Genomic DNA, 17,576 nt, shown 5'->3' with positions numbered 1-17,576 from the left:
TAGGGGGAAAATACACTGTACAAGTTTTGTGGATCAGCAGAGAAATGCAACAGTTTGACTTATTCAACTCAACTAAGGAGTTGGGAACCAGCTTTACCATATCTCTCATGTGCCTATGGTATACCAGGATCTCTGCTGGAATCCTCACCTGTCACTGCATCTCCTACCCTGGGAGGCAGATACCATTATTACCCCTGTTTTATAGATGAGGATTTGAAGTCTTCTTTACCTCTGTGCTCTGACCCAGTCATTGGCAACTGAGCCTCAGTTGCCCCATGTCACTAGTAAGTGGCAGAGCTGGAATTTGACCCCACTGGGTTTCAGAACCTGTGCTCTTAATCACTAGCTACACTGCCTCAGTATATTGTGGCTAAAAGCATGGTGTTTATACAATAGGCAGCAAGTGTGTGTGTGCTCAGTCATATCGGACTCTTTGGCTCCTCTGCCCATGGGATTAACTAGGCAAGAATACTGGAGTGGGGTTGGGATTTCCTTCTCCAGGGGATCTTCCTGACCCAGGGATGGAACTCAGACCAGTAACTTTTATGAAGCCAAAAATCAACCAACCAACAAGCTGGAAAAAAAAAAATTAATACAGAAACCACAAGTCCAAAATCACTGGTGAGAGTAGAGGCTGCTAAAAAGCTTCCAAATCTGTTTTCATAGTCAGTATAATATCAAAGCCAAAACTCTACAAAGAACCAAAAATGAAAATATCTTATCCTATTCATGAATATTGAATAATAATCTAAATAGATTATTAGCAAACAGGCTCCTACCACATATTAAAAGACTAATATACCATGACTAAATGGAGTTCATCCCAGGAATGCAAGGCTGGTTCAATTTTAGAAAATCTATCACTATAATTCACTATAACAACCAATTAAAGAATAAGGACCATATGATCATTTTACAGGTGCTGAAAAAGATTTTATAAGTTTCAACATTCATTCCAGATTTTTAAAACAGAAAAACTCAATAAAATAGGAATAGGTAGATACTTCATTAACATGATTTATACATCTTAAGCATCAGCACAAAATTTAGGCAATGCTGAGTGTTGGCTAGGATACAGAGCAACTGGAACTCTCATATATTGTTGGTGGACATGCCAAACTTTTTGAAAAAGGACGGGTACTTTTTTATAAAATTAAATGTATACTTATCTTACAACCCAGCAATTTTTCTAGGTATATTCTCTAGAGGAATGAAAGCAAATGTCCCCAAAAGACTTTTGCATAAATATTCAATAACACCTTTATTCATATTAGCCTAAGACTGGAAAGTATCTGGGTATTTATCAATAGGATAATAGTTAAGCAAGCTGTAGTACATTCATGTAACAAATATCTTAGTCTGCTCAGGCTGTTATAACAAAATACCATGGACTGGTGGCTTAAACAACCCAAAAGTCTATTTTTTCACAGTTCTGGAGACTAGACAGTCCAAAGTGAAGGTGTTAGCATGGTCTGGTTCTAGCGAAGGTGCTTTTGTTGGGTTGCAGATGGCTAGCTTCTCATTGAACCTGCACATGGAGAGGAAAAAGAGAGGGAGAGGGAGAGCTCTGCAGTGTCTCTTCTTATAAAAGAACTAACGCCATCAGACCAGGGATCCACCACAATGGCCTCATCTAACCCCAACTGTCTCCCAAGGGCCCCATCTCCAAGTACCATCACACTGGGGGCTCAGGCTTCAGCATATCAATTTGGGGGGGGAACACAGCATTCACTTCCTAAAAATGAAATAAGACTCAGCAATAAAAGGACTGCTGATACCTATAGCAACATGAATGTATCTCAAAAACCGTTACACTTTGTGAAATAAAACTTATATAAGAGAATGATTTATTTGATATGAAATTCTAGAAGAGATCTAACTAATCTATGGTAAGAAAAAAATCATAACTGTGGTTGCCTGAGGTGGAGGGATGGGAACTGAGCTAGAAATGAATACAATAGTATTCTGGAATCATAGTAATATCATATATTGAGGAGAGTTTAGGTTATGGAAGTGTATGAATTCGTCTAAATTCACAGAATGGTAGAATTAGGATCTGTGCATTGAATTGTATGTAAATTTTACCCTCCTAAAAAAAAGGAACCATCTCAAACATTGAACTCTGGTTAATGAGATGCATGCTGAAATTTTTAGAAGTAAATTGCACTGATGTCTTCAACTCACTTTGAAATGCATCCAAAAAATCAAATAGAATGATGGATGGATGAAGCAAATGATAGATGGATAGATATGTAATAAAACATGTAATAATATGTTAATTGTAGCAACCAGGTGCTGGGTATGTGAGTGTTTGCTATATACAATTCTCTCCACTTTTCTGATATTTGAAATTTTTCATAATAAAATGTTAGAGGAAAAAGCCAGCTTCATACTTAACAGTAAAATACTAGAAGCATTTCCATTAAAATCAGAAATAAGGATACCCACTATCCATCAATATTAACTTAATTTCTTTCTGAAAATACCAGCAAGGTTACAAACTCAAATGCCTTCAGGGGCCATGCAAGTAATGAAAAAAGTAAAGAGAATTAGGTTTTAAAAAAAATAGGGACAGGTTAAATTCTGGAGTCTCAACCCATCTTAGGACAGCAGCTCATGAGTTCCAATGCATTTTCTCCTGCAGGAATACCAGCCCAGTGTGGTCTAATCACCTAAAAGTTCACATGAAGCTAGGATTCCAGCTTTTGGTGTTTGTGGGAAAGCTCTCAATTTTTTTAAAAGATGCTTTAACTGTTTTGCAAATACAGAAAATATATCTGGCCCTAGAACACTTAGTTATCAACCTCCAGAGTGGCAAATAAATAAGAAAAAGAAGGTCATTTATATGTGGAGCCCAGAAAACAATACAAATGAACGTATATGCAAAATAGAAACAGACTCATAGAAAACGAACTAGTAGTTACCAAAAAGGAGAGGGGCAAAATAGGAGTATGGGATTAAAAGATACAAACTACTATGTATAAAATAGATAAACAATAGGATATATTGTATAGCACAGGGGGAAAGAGCCATTATCCCCTAATAACTTTTAATGGAGTATAATCTATAAAAATACTGAATCACTATGCTATACACCTGAAGCTAATATAACATTATAAATCAACTATACTTCAACTTAAAAATTAAAACTTTTAAAAGGAAAGTAAATCCAAAATAATCAACTGAAAATCTATTAGAAAATCTAAGAGTTTCCGTAAAATGAGTAATTACAGATGTAATAAACACTGATAGCTTTCCTATATATAAATCACAAGCCATTAGAAAATATATAGGAAGGAAAAAAAATTCATTTATAATAGCAACAAAAAAAAGAAAGAAACCTAACAAGAAATGAGCAGGATCTAAAAGAACAAAGCTTTAAAGCACTACCGAAGATGCATCAGGCAGTACAGGCTAAATGATGTTGCAGAAACAACCAGCACCAAAATCCCAGGTTTAACACACCTGAAGTCAGCTGAGTACCGAAGCAGCTGTCCTATGTGGTTCAGCAATAGGCTTGCTTGGATCCTACGATACCTCATGCTTCCATAATAACCAAAGCAAAGGAAGAAAACAGAGAAAACCACACGTGAGTCTGTCATTGTCTCAGCCCCAAAGTGTCACATGTTCCCTTTACTCATATTTCACTGGGCAGAACCAGTTAGGTAGCCCCACCATGTCCAAGATGCTGCAAAATATAACAGAACAAATTAAATATTTGCTGAGCATTTTCTCCTCCAGAGTAAATGAAAGTCATATTATGACCTTGACAGAAAAGAAAAAAGATATCAATTCTCCCTAAATTATGTCATAAATGTAACATAATCCCAAAATAGCAAAAGAGTAATTCTTGGAACAAGACAAGTAAATCTTAAGTTTATATGTAAAAATAAGCATATAAATACAGCCAGAAAAATTGTGGGGAAAAAAATGATAATGGCATGTGATTGATCCTATTACACATTAAAATATAAAACATCGGTAATTAAAATAATTTGAAACTGAAACATGAATAGATCAACCAATCAATGGAGAGAATAAAGTGTCTAGAAATAGACACAAACATATATCAGGATTAGGTATATAATAAAGATGGCATTTCAAAACAATGAGAAAATGTTTGATTCTTTAATAAATACCGTTGGAACAACTGGCTAGCCATTTGGGGGAGAAAAATTAAATTCTTACCTCACTTCTTATACTAAAACAGATTCTGAAAAGATGAAAGATTTAAACACTAAAAAATAAAATTAGAAACATATGAAAGAAAACATGAATAATATTTTTGAAAATGTAAAAAATATTTTTAAGATCTTTCTAAGTAAAATGCACATCTGATGAATTTTTTCAAAATTAATCAATTTAACTACACCAAAATGTAAAAATTCCTGCCAGACAAAACAAAAACCAAATCAAAAGACAATGGCAAGCTGGAAAAAAGCTAATTTCCATAATATTATGTAAGAACTCTTGGAAACCAAGAAGAAAAAGTCCAACAACCCAATAGAAAAAAAGATCATAAAAAGAACACAAATGACTTAAATGTTTTAAAAGATGTTCAGCCTCAGTCATTAAAACAATGAATTATTTTTTACCTAGCAGATTGGCAAAGATAAAAAATGTAATAATACCTAGTATAGACAAAGAAATGGAGATAACAGCATGCTCATGAATTATCAACAGGGGTACAAATGGGTACGACTTTCTTTGAAGGACAAATTGGCAATAAGTTTCACATTTTCAATCTACTTATTCTCTGAGCCAGCAATTTTGCCTCTAAGAATTTTTCTTACAGACATGCTCACACATATGTACCAAAAGTACATTTGCTGCAGCTTTTTTATGGGATCACCAAAAAAAACAAAAAAAAAAAAACAAAAAAACTTAAACACTTGTCAATAGGATAGCTAAACACTTTAAGAAGTACAGTGAATGTCATACAAAGAGACGTTGGAAAGAGACACTAATAAAAGCAGATGCTCAAGGTGGAAGGGGAACACCCACAGGGGAGACAGGGCTAGGAGTAAGACTCCTCAGTATATTCCTCTTTCAATGATTCTGATTTTTGAATCTTTTGAATGTATTACCTATTTCAAAAACAAAATTGAATTGAAAAAAAAAACAACAAGGAGAAGAATGAGATCGATCTGTACACGCCAATACAAAATGATTTCCAAATACAATGTTAGCGGGGGGGAAAGCAAGGTTCAGAAGCCTGTGGAGTATGCTACTATTTATGTGGCAAAGTGTATGCATTGAAAATGTCTAGAAAGATACACAAGAAACTACTAACAGCAGTTTCCTCTCTAATAAGGAAACTAGAAATCTGGAGTAGAATAATTACTTTTCACTTCATACCCACTAATGCTTGTTTTTTAACAAACGAATGCAATACATTTTCAATTATTTAATCCTCAGATCAAAGTCACTAGTCTAGAATCACCATGATGAAATCAGCAGAATCTCACAGAAAAAGATGTAGAGCTTGTGTGTGAGATTTAAAAAAAATACATGTATATATATAGCAAAGAGCCCCCCTGCCAACACTCAGTGACCTAAAGGATACATGTAGCTGGGCACTGAGCTTTGGGAGAAGAACAAGACTTCAGAGTCAAGTCCACTTGAATCCTGACTGCCACTTACTAGCTGTGTGACCTCAGGCAAGTTCCTTCACCTCTCTGGGCCTGTTTCTTCATTCCTTAAAAAACGAATTATTACACTTGCCTTCTGTTACCATGATTAAATGAGATGGTACAGGTAAGGGGCTTAAAGACCTGGCATGTAGCAAGCATTTAATTAGTAGTAGCAAGGGAAAGGTTAAGTTAATTATTATACTCTGGTGCTCTGGAATATTATTATACGGTTTTGAAAAGAATTACACAGGACTTGGCCTGATAACGTGGAAAGATCTCCAGGCACATTCTTACGCGAAGAAAGCAAATGAGACCAGAATGCCTAATGGGATTGCAGCCTGCAGGGAGGGAGGACCTATATTATGTTTCGATTATGAATTTTTAAAAAAAATCAAATTGCTATATTAAAAAGTCTGGAAGGCTCCATACCAGTGGTAAAAGGTGTTTATCTCTGGAGAGGAAGTTTGGGGAAAGACAGATGGGAAGGACTTTCGCTTTTTACTTCATGCGTCGCGGTAGTTCGAGCTTTTCACTACTAGCGTTGATCACTTTTTTTTATTTTAAAAGAAGTAAAGACCTTTTCATTAGAAAAATTAATGGGAATTAGGAATCAGGGGGAGGCTTCTGCAGCGACCGGGGAGGTGGGGCGGCCAGGCGCCCACTCCTAGCTCTTGACACAGACCTCCCTACCCGCTCCCCATCCCCTGCCCTCCCCCCGGCGCGCCTGCCCTGAAGGGCCGCGGGGGCACACGGGTTCACTGGGGCGGCGGGGACAGGACGGGGTCAGGGGACCAGGGGTGGAGGGATCCTCGGGGGATTCAGGGCTGGAGAGGGGCGCGGGGACCTCTGGGACGCCAGGGGCCAAGGGGGACCCGGGGGGAGGGGGACACACGGGAGCAGAGAAGAGCGGGGGGTGGGGGGAGGGACACAGAGCCACGGGGGGCGCGGGGCCCCGGAGCGTGCGGCCCGGACAAGCCGGGCGCCCGCTGAGCCCGCGGGCCTCGCCGCCGCGCCATCAGCGCCACCATCAGCCGCGCCGCGTGCGGCCCCGTGTCCCCCGCTGCTCGCGGCCGCGGGCCCCCGGCAGCAATAATGAGGCAGAGCGCCGTGACCGCGGCCCCGGGCTGCGCCGCCGCCAGCCACGCGGGCGCCGCATTAGCATTTCCGAGGCCTTCCTGTTTGTTCTTTTGTGCTCATTTTCCAGCCCGAATGCTCAGCACATCCCAGGCCGCGTCCTTAGCAGCGGGGCCACCGAGGCAGAACGCGGCTGCCCGGGTTTGGGAAGGCGCGCCGGCCGCGGGCCCGGTGGCCTCCGGAGGACCCCTGCCTCCCGCCCTGCCCGACCAGACCTCGTTGGGGACGGCCCGCCAGGGAAAAAGAGGCTGAGAAGGGAACTCGGCAGGGACAGGCTTCCCCCCAGAATATGCCCTGAGCGGGGGCCGTCGTCTCTGCAATGTCGGCGGTGGCGCACAAGCTCCAGAGACCCGAGTGGGCTTCGGTCCGGGCTCTGCCACGAAATAATATGGTGCCCTGATCTACAGGCTCTTCTCCGTGTGCCTCGATTTCCCCACCTTAAAAATGAAGCTCAGTACATACCTCATCGGAGTAAATGCTTCTAAAGTACTTAGTGCTTGACACATTATCTAATTTATTCTTCAACAATCCTGAGAGGTGGGTATTAATACTGTCAAAGTAAATGGAGCTCAGAGGGGTGAAGTGGCAGAGGTCTTGACAGCTAGGGAGCTACCGCACGGCTGGAGGAAGCAGCCAAGAGCAGAAGTATTTGTCTCTAAGGTAGACTGAGGCGTTCTCTTTGCGACTGAAGTTTTCAGGCCCAGTAAGTTTAAATGAGGAGGCTGGAGAAGGCTATGCTTGGGGTGACACCTTTTAAGAAGGGGCTAAGGAGCCCTGGTTCAAATGTCAGTGTTCATGCATCTGCTGCCCCAGCTTCAATTAAAAAGAGCAGCTGCCTCTTTCCACCATTGGTGCCCCTGCCCATAGCCTGGGGAAAGGAACTGGAGAAGGGGGCCCAAAACCTACTACAAAGCTACAGTAATCAAGACAGCATGGCATTGGCATAAGGATAGGCATAGATCAATGGAATAGAATGAAAGTCCAGAAACATGCCTTCACATTATTGGTAAATTGATTTTTTACGAAGGAGTCAAGATATGTTTACCTATGGCTGATTCATGTTGAGGTTTGACAGAAAAGAACAAAATTCTGTAAAGCAATTATCCTTCAATTAAAAATAAGTTAATTTAAAAAAAAGATAACTCAAAGGGGAAAGACTAGTCCTTACAACAAATAGTGCTGGTACTACTGGACAGCCACATCATCATACACAAAAAAGAATGAAAATAGATCATAGGCCTAGATGTAAGAGCTAAAGCTATAGGATTCTTAGAAGAAAACACAGGAGTAAATCTTTGTAGCTTCATGTTAAGCAATGGTTTTTCACATGAGATCCTGAAAGAGTGTGTGCACGTGCACAAAGGAAAACTGAACTACATCAAAATTTAAAACATTTGGGCTAAAAAAAGAGAAGACAATCACCAAAATAGGAGAAAATATTTGCAAATCACATATCTAGTTAAGGGACTTGTATCTAGAATATATAAAGAACTTACAACTCTATAATAAAAAGATACCTACCTGATTATTTTTAGTGGGGAAAGAATTTGAATAGATATTTTCCAAAAGAGATATACCAAATGTACATGAAAATAAGTATATGAAAAGATGCTCAACATCATTCATCAGGGAAATCATGTTAAAAATACAATGGCCTTACTACCTCACCCACTAGGGTAGCTATAGCCAAACAGGCAGGATATGGAGACACTGGAGGCCTCATACACCACTGGTGGGAATGGAGAATGCTGTAGTGATTGGAAAAGAGTTAAACAGTTACCATATGACTCAGCAATTCTACTTCTAGGTATATACCCAAGAGAATTGAAAACATATGTCCACACAAAAACTTGTATATGAATGTTCACTGCTACTGCTAAGTCACTTCAGTCGTGTCTGACTCTGTGCGACCCCAGAGATGGCAGCCCACCAGGCTCCCCCGTCCCTGGGATTCTCCAGGCAAGAACACTGGAGTGGGTTGCCATTTCCCTCTCCAATGCATGAAAGTGAAAAGTGAAAGTGAAGTTGCTCAGTTGTGTCCAACTCTCAGCGACCCCATGGACTGCAGCCTACCAGGCTCCTCCGCCCATGGGATTTTCCAGGCAAGAGTACTGGAGTGGGGTGCCATTGCCTTCTCCGATGAATGTTCACAGCAGCTTTTATTCATAATAGCTAAAATGTATTAAAACTCAGGTTTCCCAGGTGGCACTAGTGGTAAAGAACCCACCTGCCAATGCAGGAGACATAAGAGACTCAGGTTCAATCCCTGAGTCAGGAAGATCCCCTAAAGGAGGGCATGTCAACCCATTCCAGTATTCTTGCCTGGAGAATCCCATGGACAGAGGAGCCTGGAGGGCTACAGGGTCACAAAGAGTTGGACATGATTAAAGTGACTTAGCACGCACGCATGTGTTAAAACTCAAATGTCCATCAACTGATGAATGGAAAAATAAAATATAGCATATCAGTACAGTGAAATATTCAGCCAGCACTGTTTCCAGGTATAGGAAGTGGTCTATATCTGTGTTGAATGAGTGACCAAATGGAAAGTGAAAGAATGACTTCAGCTGAAAGCTGTCCATCCACATTCCCCTGGGTCCCTGCAGAAAATCTCAAGGCACAAGCAAAGCGCTACCCTGAAGCCGGGTGGGCACCCTGCCTGCCTCCCCGCCCTGCTGTGGGAGCTTTCACTGCCCTCCTGGAGCAGGTTTACTCACCTGTCACAGAGTCATCAGTGCCTGCCCACTTCCCTTCCAGGGCTGTGTGACTCAAATGGAGTGTGGCAGGTGTTAAGTGCACTCTTCACACTCAAGTGGCCAAGGAATCTTTTTATTTTCTTTAAGCAAGTTTAAGTCCAGCTCTGAAGACCCAGCCCTCTAAACCATTGGAAATCTAAACAGGCATGACTAGGTCTCTTCCTTGCCCCAGGGTTGCTCCAGGATACTGGGGTCTTGGGAAGGACCAAGCCTCAGACAGGCCCTCTGGTCACTACCTGCCCTACTTGTTCCAAAGGATGTGCCAGGAGACCCAGCCTTACAGTCCCTTAGGCCAGACCAACTCTGCTACCCCCATACTCTGCCAGCCTTCCAAGGCTGTGTTCTCTCTCCCAGAAATGGGTCCCTGGGATCCCTTTGGAGGAATTCACTACCCTCTCCCATCCCAGGCTCATGAAGCCTCTGTCTTCTCCCTCTCTCAGTGCTTTGCAAGGCAGTCCCTACTTTCTAAGCCAGTCAGCATCACGTTTTCAAGGAACTCTGGCTTTTACAGAACAAGAGCCCTCTCTTCAATCAACTCCTGCTTTGCCCCAGGAATTTGAAGGGCCAGGCTATTGGCTTAGAGCATAAGGACTGGAGAATAGGGGGAAAAAAAAAAAAAGCAAAATGCATTCATATGTCAAAAATAGATTCCGCCACAAGCATGTACCAAAAAAGCTCTAATAGATTGCAAAGGGCCATGCCTAGGGTAGGAGTTACACAGCCTGAGCGGGGCTTCAGTTACTTCCACGTGGGGACATCATTTGGGAAATGCCCTGCCACGGGAGGCATGGCAGGCAAATAATAATTTGTGGAAAGAAGAGAAAGGTCTGACTTCTTCAGTCCCAAGCAGCAAGCTTTTCCAACTTAAGCAGGACCTTCAAAATTCAAAACTCAGTAGCCTGATACCCGACATTGGCCTTTGGTTTCTCTGTTGTTCTAGACCAAGGGCAGGATTTGCAGCCAGAGTGCAGGTGCTGACTGCCCCAACTGGGCTGCTACTTCAGAGAAAACATCTTGCTGAGCCATCCTGGGAATACCCACAACTGCCCTGACATTGAACACACTAAACACTAGCTTCCGAGTGCCCAGTACCCTCCTCTCTTTGAGATAGTATTTCACTTAATCTGTAGGAGAGTCCTACTGCATTCCTTTTTTTTTTCCCACCACACGGGATCTCAGTTCCCTGACCAGGGATCGAACCCGAGCCCCCATGTAGTGGAAGAGAGGAGTCTTAACCACTGGACTTCCAGGGGAAGTCCCTGCATTCCTCTTTGACACCAAGAAAATTATAGCAGAAAGAAGTGGGTTCAACTAGCATCTGTCTGACTCCCGAGGCTGTGTTCCTAACCTCCCTCACACATACTGCCTCCAGTTGTTTTTTAAAAGTCTGGAAATTTACCTGTGATGGGAGAAGAAAATTCACTAGTTTCCTAGGAGACAATTACTAGCTTCTAGCAGGATTTGGGGGCTTTCCTGGTAGCTGAGACGGTAAAGAATCCACCTGCAATGGGGGAGACCTGGGTTCAATCCCTGGGTTGGGAATATCCCCTAGAAGAGAGTATGGCAACCCACTCCAGTATTCTTGCCTGGAGAATCTCGTGGACAGAGGAACCCCGAGGGATACAGTCCATGGAGTCACAAAGAGTTGGACACGACTGAGCAGCTAAACACACAACAGCAGGATTTGGGGGAGAGGGTTACTCAGCACTGGCCCACAGAGCACCAGTAGTGGGCAGAGTCACAATAGCCCTGGTGTGTGTAATACTGCCCCTCACTGTCTCCGACTGCCCTGGGGTTCTGGGGCTCAGGATACAAGCTCAAATGCCCAGGTAGTCCACACCATATCATACTTCTGCTCAAACATCTTCAAGGCTTTCCCATCACCCCCACAGCCAGACCCTTCGACCTTTTCCAATCTGCTGTGGAGCAAGCACTCGTCTGGAGTCTGGCAATCTGAACTTTCTTTTCCTCCTGGAACCTTGACTTCCTCCTCTGAGTAAAGAGCATCCACATCCCTCGGCCCTTCCAGCTCTAACGGCTAGACTCCATGGGTCTCTCTGCAGCCCCCTCTCTCAGCCTTCTCTCTCAGCCTTTCACACTTCACCCAAAGGACTTACCTTGCCCCGAATCTTCATGCTCTCTCTCCCCTTTGTTTGTTCACGATAATCCTTTCTGTGAAATCTTCCCTCCCATCTCTGCCCACCCACATCCTCCTCCTACTCCTAGCCCAAACATCACTTCCTCCAACAAGTCTGCTCCAGTCCCAAGAGGAAGCAATCTCATCCCCTCTGCACTCTCCCAGCACGATGTCAGTGGTCTTCTCTTCTTTTTTTTTTTCCTGGGGTTGGGGGGACAGGTTATGCCATCCCAAAAGGCACAATATTGTTTGAGTCAAGAATGCAGCTTTGGGGAATTCCCTGGCAGTCCAGTGGTTAGGACTCTGTGCTTCTACTGCAGCAGGCCCAGGTCCAGTCCCTGGTCAGGGAACTGAGATCCTGCAAGTCACACAGTATGGCAAAAAGAAAAGATGCAAGTTTTGAGTCAAACAGACCTAGGTTCAAATCCTGGTTTCCTGGACGGTGATGATCTTGGGCAAGTGATATAATGGTTCTGAATTTCACTTTCCTAACACAGCCTCTCCGTCAGAGGGTCTTGGTGAAGATTAAATAAAATGATGTACATTAAAGCCCAATAAATAGTTGATATTACTATCATCTTGTCTTTCTCTTGATGTAAGTACCTTGAAGGAGGACATAGCATCTTTCTCCTGACAGCTCAGCACAGAGTCCTTCCTGAGCATGGTTTAAACATTTTTAGAATAAATGAAACAATCAGAAATAGTTTCAGCCTGTATACCTATGTTCACAGAGGCATTTTTTACAACAGCTGAAAGGTGGAATCCACCCAAGTGTCCATCAACAGATAACTGGATAAACAAAATGGAGTATTTACATAAAATAGAATATTATTCAGCCTTAAAAAGGTAGGAAATTCTGACATATGGATGGATGAACCTTGAGGCCATTATGCCAAGTGAAATAAGCCAGTCACAAAAAAATAACTATATGATTCCACTTATACAAGGTACCTAGAGTAGTCAAATTCATAGAGAGGAAAGATGGAATGGTGGTTGGTATCCAGGGAAGCCGGGAGGGAAGAATGGGGAGTAGTTGTTTAGTGGATACCGAGTTTCCATTTTGCATGATAGAAAGCATTCAGAAAATTGGTGGCACAACATTGTGAATGTACCTAACATTATTGAACTATACACTTAAAAATGGTTAAGATAGTAACTTTTATGCAATGTATATTTTATCACAATTAAAACTAAACAAGATAAAAATCAATAACTTGCTCAGACCTTTAAAAAAAAGAGTAGATTTAGGCTGAATCCCTCAAGAGTCTCAGTAGGAACAGAGCAGAGGAAAAGATGCTCTTAAAGTTTCAAATATTTGGGTATAAAATTTGTTTTAATGTCCACGAGCCACTCATATATACATATGCTCCAAACGAGCTCATTTTTCTTCTCCTTTCTGCTCTGAAGGGTGACATAAAGATCACCAGCACAGGAAGGATCTGAACGACCTGCTGATTACAGGATAATATTCATACAATGAGGTTAAAAGCACTGGCTTAAAAGTTCTTTCATAAAACCTGCTACATGAGAAGAGAAAATAATTTATGAGAACATGAACAATTAGCACTTTGTAAAAAAGAAATAATGCACTTAACTTGATCCCTATATTTAACATCAATTAAAGATTATCCTCATGAATGAAACTCGACCTGGAAATTAACAAGGGATTTAAATTGCATTATGCAAGCAAAAGATAGAAACCAAGAAGCCAGTACGTGAGCTCAGGGCTTCCAATATTCAGCTAGGCTAGCATCTGTACGATGAAGCCTGACCATTTCTTCACATTTCTCTGAGCCACAAGATATTGCTGCAACATAAAAGGACATTTGTTTCAGCCCCCAAATCGCATGATAAAAATCCCTAGGTAGCGGCAAGCACAAGGTTGGCACCCTTCATTTTTAAAAATAACTTCTGGGTCATTTTTTTTTTTTTAATAAAACTAACCAAGAGATTCCCTTTAAAAGAATGTCTGCACTGCTTCTAGATTTGACTCTGGATCTTTTCCATAAAACTATTCAAGTGAATCTATAGGGTGAGGCTAGATCAGAAATTCTGGGTCACCTAGTTTCTACCCAAGTTACAGAGCATTTTATTCTCTAAAATGAGCAGCTCAAAGGGTGTGAAATGGGTCTTAGAAAACAAGTGTGGACTGTAGCTATTTATGTGTGATTTTTAAAAACTAGTTACCTTGTACTGAGCCATACTCTGTGCTAAGCAACTCACAACCCACCAGGCCAATTTTACTATCCCCATTTTATAACTAAGAAGACAGAGGCTCAGAGGCTTCACTTATGGAGGTTCACATGGGCAGATCTGGGATGGGGACCCAGGTTCCTCTGTTTCCAGAGTTCACTGGCAGTCATACTCTTTACCGTGGAGGGCAGAGATGATGGCAGGGGCAGAGATGATGGCAGATGCAGAGTAACCCTCAAAGAAGACATTCACAAGACCCCTCTCAGAATGCCCCAGAGCCTGTGTCTAGAACCAGAGGCTGAATCTCTGTTTGTCTCCTGATACAAAGCATCCTGCTGCTCCCCAGGGGACATGTCAGGACCACAGCTCTGATGCTGATTGCTAAGAATTGCCCCACTGGGAGGAAGCAGAGAGCTTCTTACCATCATTCAGACCCCCTGCAAGAAAGGGTCTTGTTCACAGCCCCATGAGAGATTTGGCTTTGTTTCTTTTTTTCCTTCTATCACTGTCACTCTCGCTACATCCAAGTTTTCTGGTTATTGTTTCTAGTGCCAGATCTGGCGACAATTTACCCTTTGCAGAGAGAAAAATTCGGCTCTCACAGTCCTGGCTTGGTGTGTGTGTGTGTGCAGAGCACAGGCTTTCCCATTGTTATCTTGGGAAGGAGAAAGCAGATGTTAACCGCTACCCCTTGAGAATTCACCTTGCTGTGCTGTAAAAGTCTGCATTATTAATATTCCAAAATCCTTCCACTCTTGTACGCATCTTAGATGGGAGTGCATTTTTGAGAATTCAAAAATGTGGAGAGGATGGAGGTGGCAGAAGTTTATTAAATTGGCCCAGGGCAGTTTTGAAATTTGAAAGTTTCTCACTCTCCATGGCTCTGGGCCAACTCAGCCAACTTGGCTGAACAGCTTGTGCAGAGGTTTCTCACTGGGTAGCCCTCCCCATCCTCACAGAGGGTGAAGGGCAAGTACAATGGGTACCCAGGGAGGACAGATTAATCCAGCTCCACTCTGGAAAAAGGGCACAGTGGCAAAAGGAAGATACTCCATAAGACTTCACAGTAAGTGCATTAAATATTAGTTAAATTAATTGATCACTTTTAAGATAAATAATTCTAAGGCAACTTCTCTGTTATATAAGCCAGCAATGAAACTCAGCAGTTTCTTCCTCCTCTGATCTGGCTGACCCATTGGAAAGTAAGAGCTGGGGCTTTTTTTTCACTCTATTTCGGAAAAAAAAGAAACAGCAAAACCAAACAACCACTCATTGCAAAATTGTAAAATAATTGTAAAGGGTATTTCCCCAGATACAAATGCGCTTTGCAGCAAATAACAGCAAGTTTCTGTAACAATAGAGCAGAGCGAATAAGTCCAGAGTTTTGAAATCAGAAGCACTTAGGCTGAGTTCCACCTCTGTTCCTTTCCAGCTGTATTACCATAAGCAAGTTAACCTCTCTGAGCCTCAGTTTCCTCCCTTGACAAAAGGAGATGACAATAGCACCTACTTTATAGGTCTGCTCTGAAGATTAAATAAGATACTGGAGACAGAGTATACAGTACCTGACACATACTAGGTGCCCAAGAAATGTTAGCTGCCTCATGTTATGATTTTCATCATCATTATTGTTGGTGAGGTTGTTTTTCAAGTACACTGGCCCCCAGATGCAGTAGCATCCACACATCCTGCCCTGAGACCAACAGTTGGGATTTGATTCTGCCTCATGAACTAGACCCAAGGATCTCCTAACAGGAGACAAACTGCAAAATAAAGGCGCCTTCCAATAGGAAGGGTTTCTCTTCCCCAACCCTCAGCCCCACCCCCTGGTTTTGATCTCAGAATTCCCAGCTACTGAAGATTTATTAAGGCCATTTGGGGATAGGGAGAAAAGAAAAGACAAAATAGAATCTATTTCTGTAATTAACTACTTAACTAGAGCTTTCAATTAATGGAATCTCTTAAAGAAGAGAGGGATGGATACCCACCATCTCTCATCTGTCTTCCCAGGGGTGAGTTTTTCCCTAACCCAAGGGCAAAGTGTCATCCCAAGGGAACTCAGGTGAGTCCTGTTTGTTACCTCCTGAGCCTAAGGCATCTGAGGACAGAAGACCCTCGAGGGTTTGTAATAGTAATAAAATGTGGGGTCAGCGGAGCCCGGAGCGGGAGACGGACGTTTACGAAAGACTGGCACAGGTCAGGATGAAACCGAAAAGACTGGTCTCATTAATACAAAGTAACCGGCCAAGTTAACTGACCCAGAGCCCATCTTCCCCGAGCATTTGGGGAAAGGGAGCTTGCTGAAGTCACAGCGCCTGGTGTGGGAGGCTGAGCGGCGCTCCCTGCAGAGGGAGCTGTGCAGGCGCTCCCCCGCCCGGGAAGACAGCCATCCATCACTCCGGGAGAGGCGGCAATGGGGACGTGAACTCGGTCACCTCCTCCCCCTCTCCCTTCCCCTGCAGGCTCCAAGGAGCCGAGGCGGTGGCGGCAGCGCGAGGAACAGAACGCGCTGCAAACTGCTTGGCTACCCGCTTTGCAAGACTGACGCCGCCGACACAAGTTTTTCCATTTCCCCAAACAGCCTCTCCGGCTGCCAATAAAGACGGCGGCGCTAGGCCCAGGCACGCGGTCAAAGGGGGCCTTTCCAGCGGCTTCGGAGAGGCCCTCTCCGCCCGCGACGCGCGCTGAGGACCCCGGGGGACGCTCAACCTTCCCCCTTCTGTCTGCCGGTGCGCACGCCGGCGACCCGGGCCGATTGCAAGGTTGTGCGGAATAATTACCGAGTAATTGATGGCGGGCCTGATAGGTGCCAAGTCCAAGTACCCTTCGAAACCGCCGTCTGTGTCCTGCATGGGTAAGGCACGGTTAACGCCCAGGATCCTACTTTCGCAGGGCTATGAGGCTCTGAGTTGACAGGCTCCATTAGAGAGCGGCTGTGTCATGGAAATTGTGGTCTTAACAGAGGAGTATGTGGTGGATACCCAATTACCTGCACCAGCCTACATTGACTGGCAGGCCCCTCTCCCTGCCTGATTAATAGGATCAGGGGCTGTTCTCATCCCTGACCTAACCCATCACCATGACCTAACTCCCCAGACCAGTCCTCATTGGACTTGACCTGCAGGGCCGAGATTGGGGAAGGCATGGCCTGGAGACCCTCACAGCAGGGGAAACAATGTCCCTTCCATGCCTGACCCAATTCCTAGACCCAGGCCTTCTACCAAGAAGGTTCAGATGCTTCTCCAAACCAAAGCAAACTGCAGAACTTTGCAAGGCTCTCAGATCTAAAGTAGAAAAGTCTTTGGATCAAGGCTTGCAGCTGTGTGGGACATGTGGATGCCCGGGAGTGACCTTGAGAAAGGCCTTCTCCTGGGTCCTCAGTCACACACACACACACACCCCGCCTTCTCAAGTGCCACAACAAGGCCCAATTTCTCAGAACCTGAAGCAGATCAGGTCTGTCCCTGACCAGTGCATAAAGACCGCCACTAGGCCAAGACAAATTCTGGTGCAGCCCCCTTCCTTCTAGAAAGCAGAGAAGGCACCTGGAGAGAAGGGATTTGACTGGAGAAGGGAGAGGAGAGGGTGTTTGTAAACCTCACCTGCTCACAAAAGAAAAACTTGGAGCCCAAAGAAAGAGGCCAATAAAACAAATCCACGAATTCATATCACACACTCCAGAGACAACAGGACTGACCACAGCCCCCTGCATCCTACCTTCCC

General features: G+C 43.5%; 1 long non-coding RNA gene across 1 annotated transcript; it reads right to left on the bottom strand.

Moving 5' to 3' along the window:
- Nucleotides 1-1,077: 1,077 nt before the first annotated feature.
- LOC123333932 lies at nucleotides 1,078-17,363 on the bottom strand. The gene is made up of 3 exons (XR_006551527.2): nucleotides 16,634-17,363; nucleotides 3,466-3,543; nucleotides 1,078-1,528 (listed from the first exon to the last, which is right to left on the bottom strand). It is a non-coding gene; the product is annotated as an uncharacterized LOC123333932 (long non-coding RNA).
- Nucleotides 17,364-17,576: the final 213 nt, after the last annotated feature.

The sequence above is a fragment of the Bubalus bubalis genome, chromosome 6 (genome assembly GCF_019923935.1).
Source record: "Bubalus bubalis isolate 160015118507 breed Murrah chromosome 6, NDDB_SH_1, whole genome shotgun sequence".
Classification (NCBI taxonomy): Eukaryota; Metazoa; Chordata; class Mammalia; order Artiodactyla; family Bovidae; genus Bubalus; species Bubalus bubalis.
Note: the sequence above shows the minus strand (reverse complement) of the source record. Positions and strands in the feature narration are given on the sequence as shown.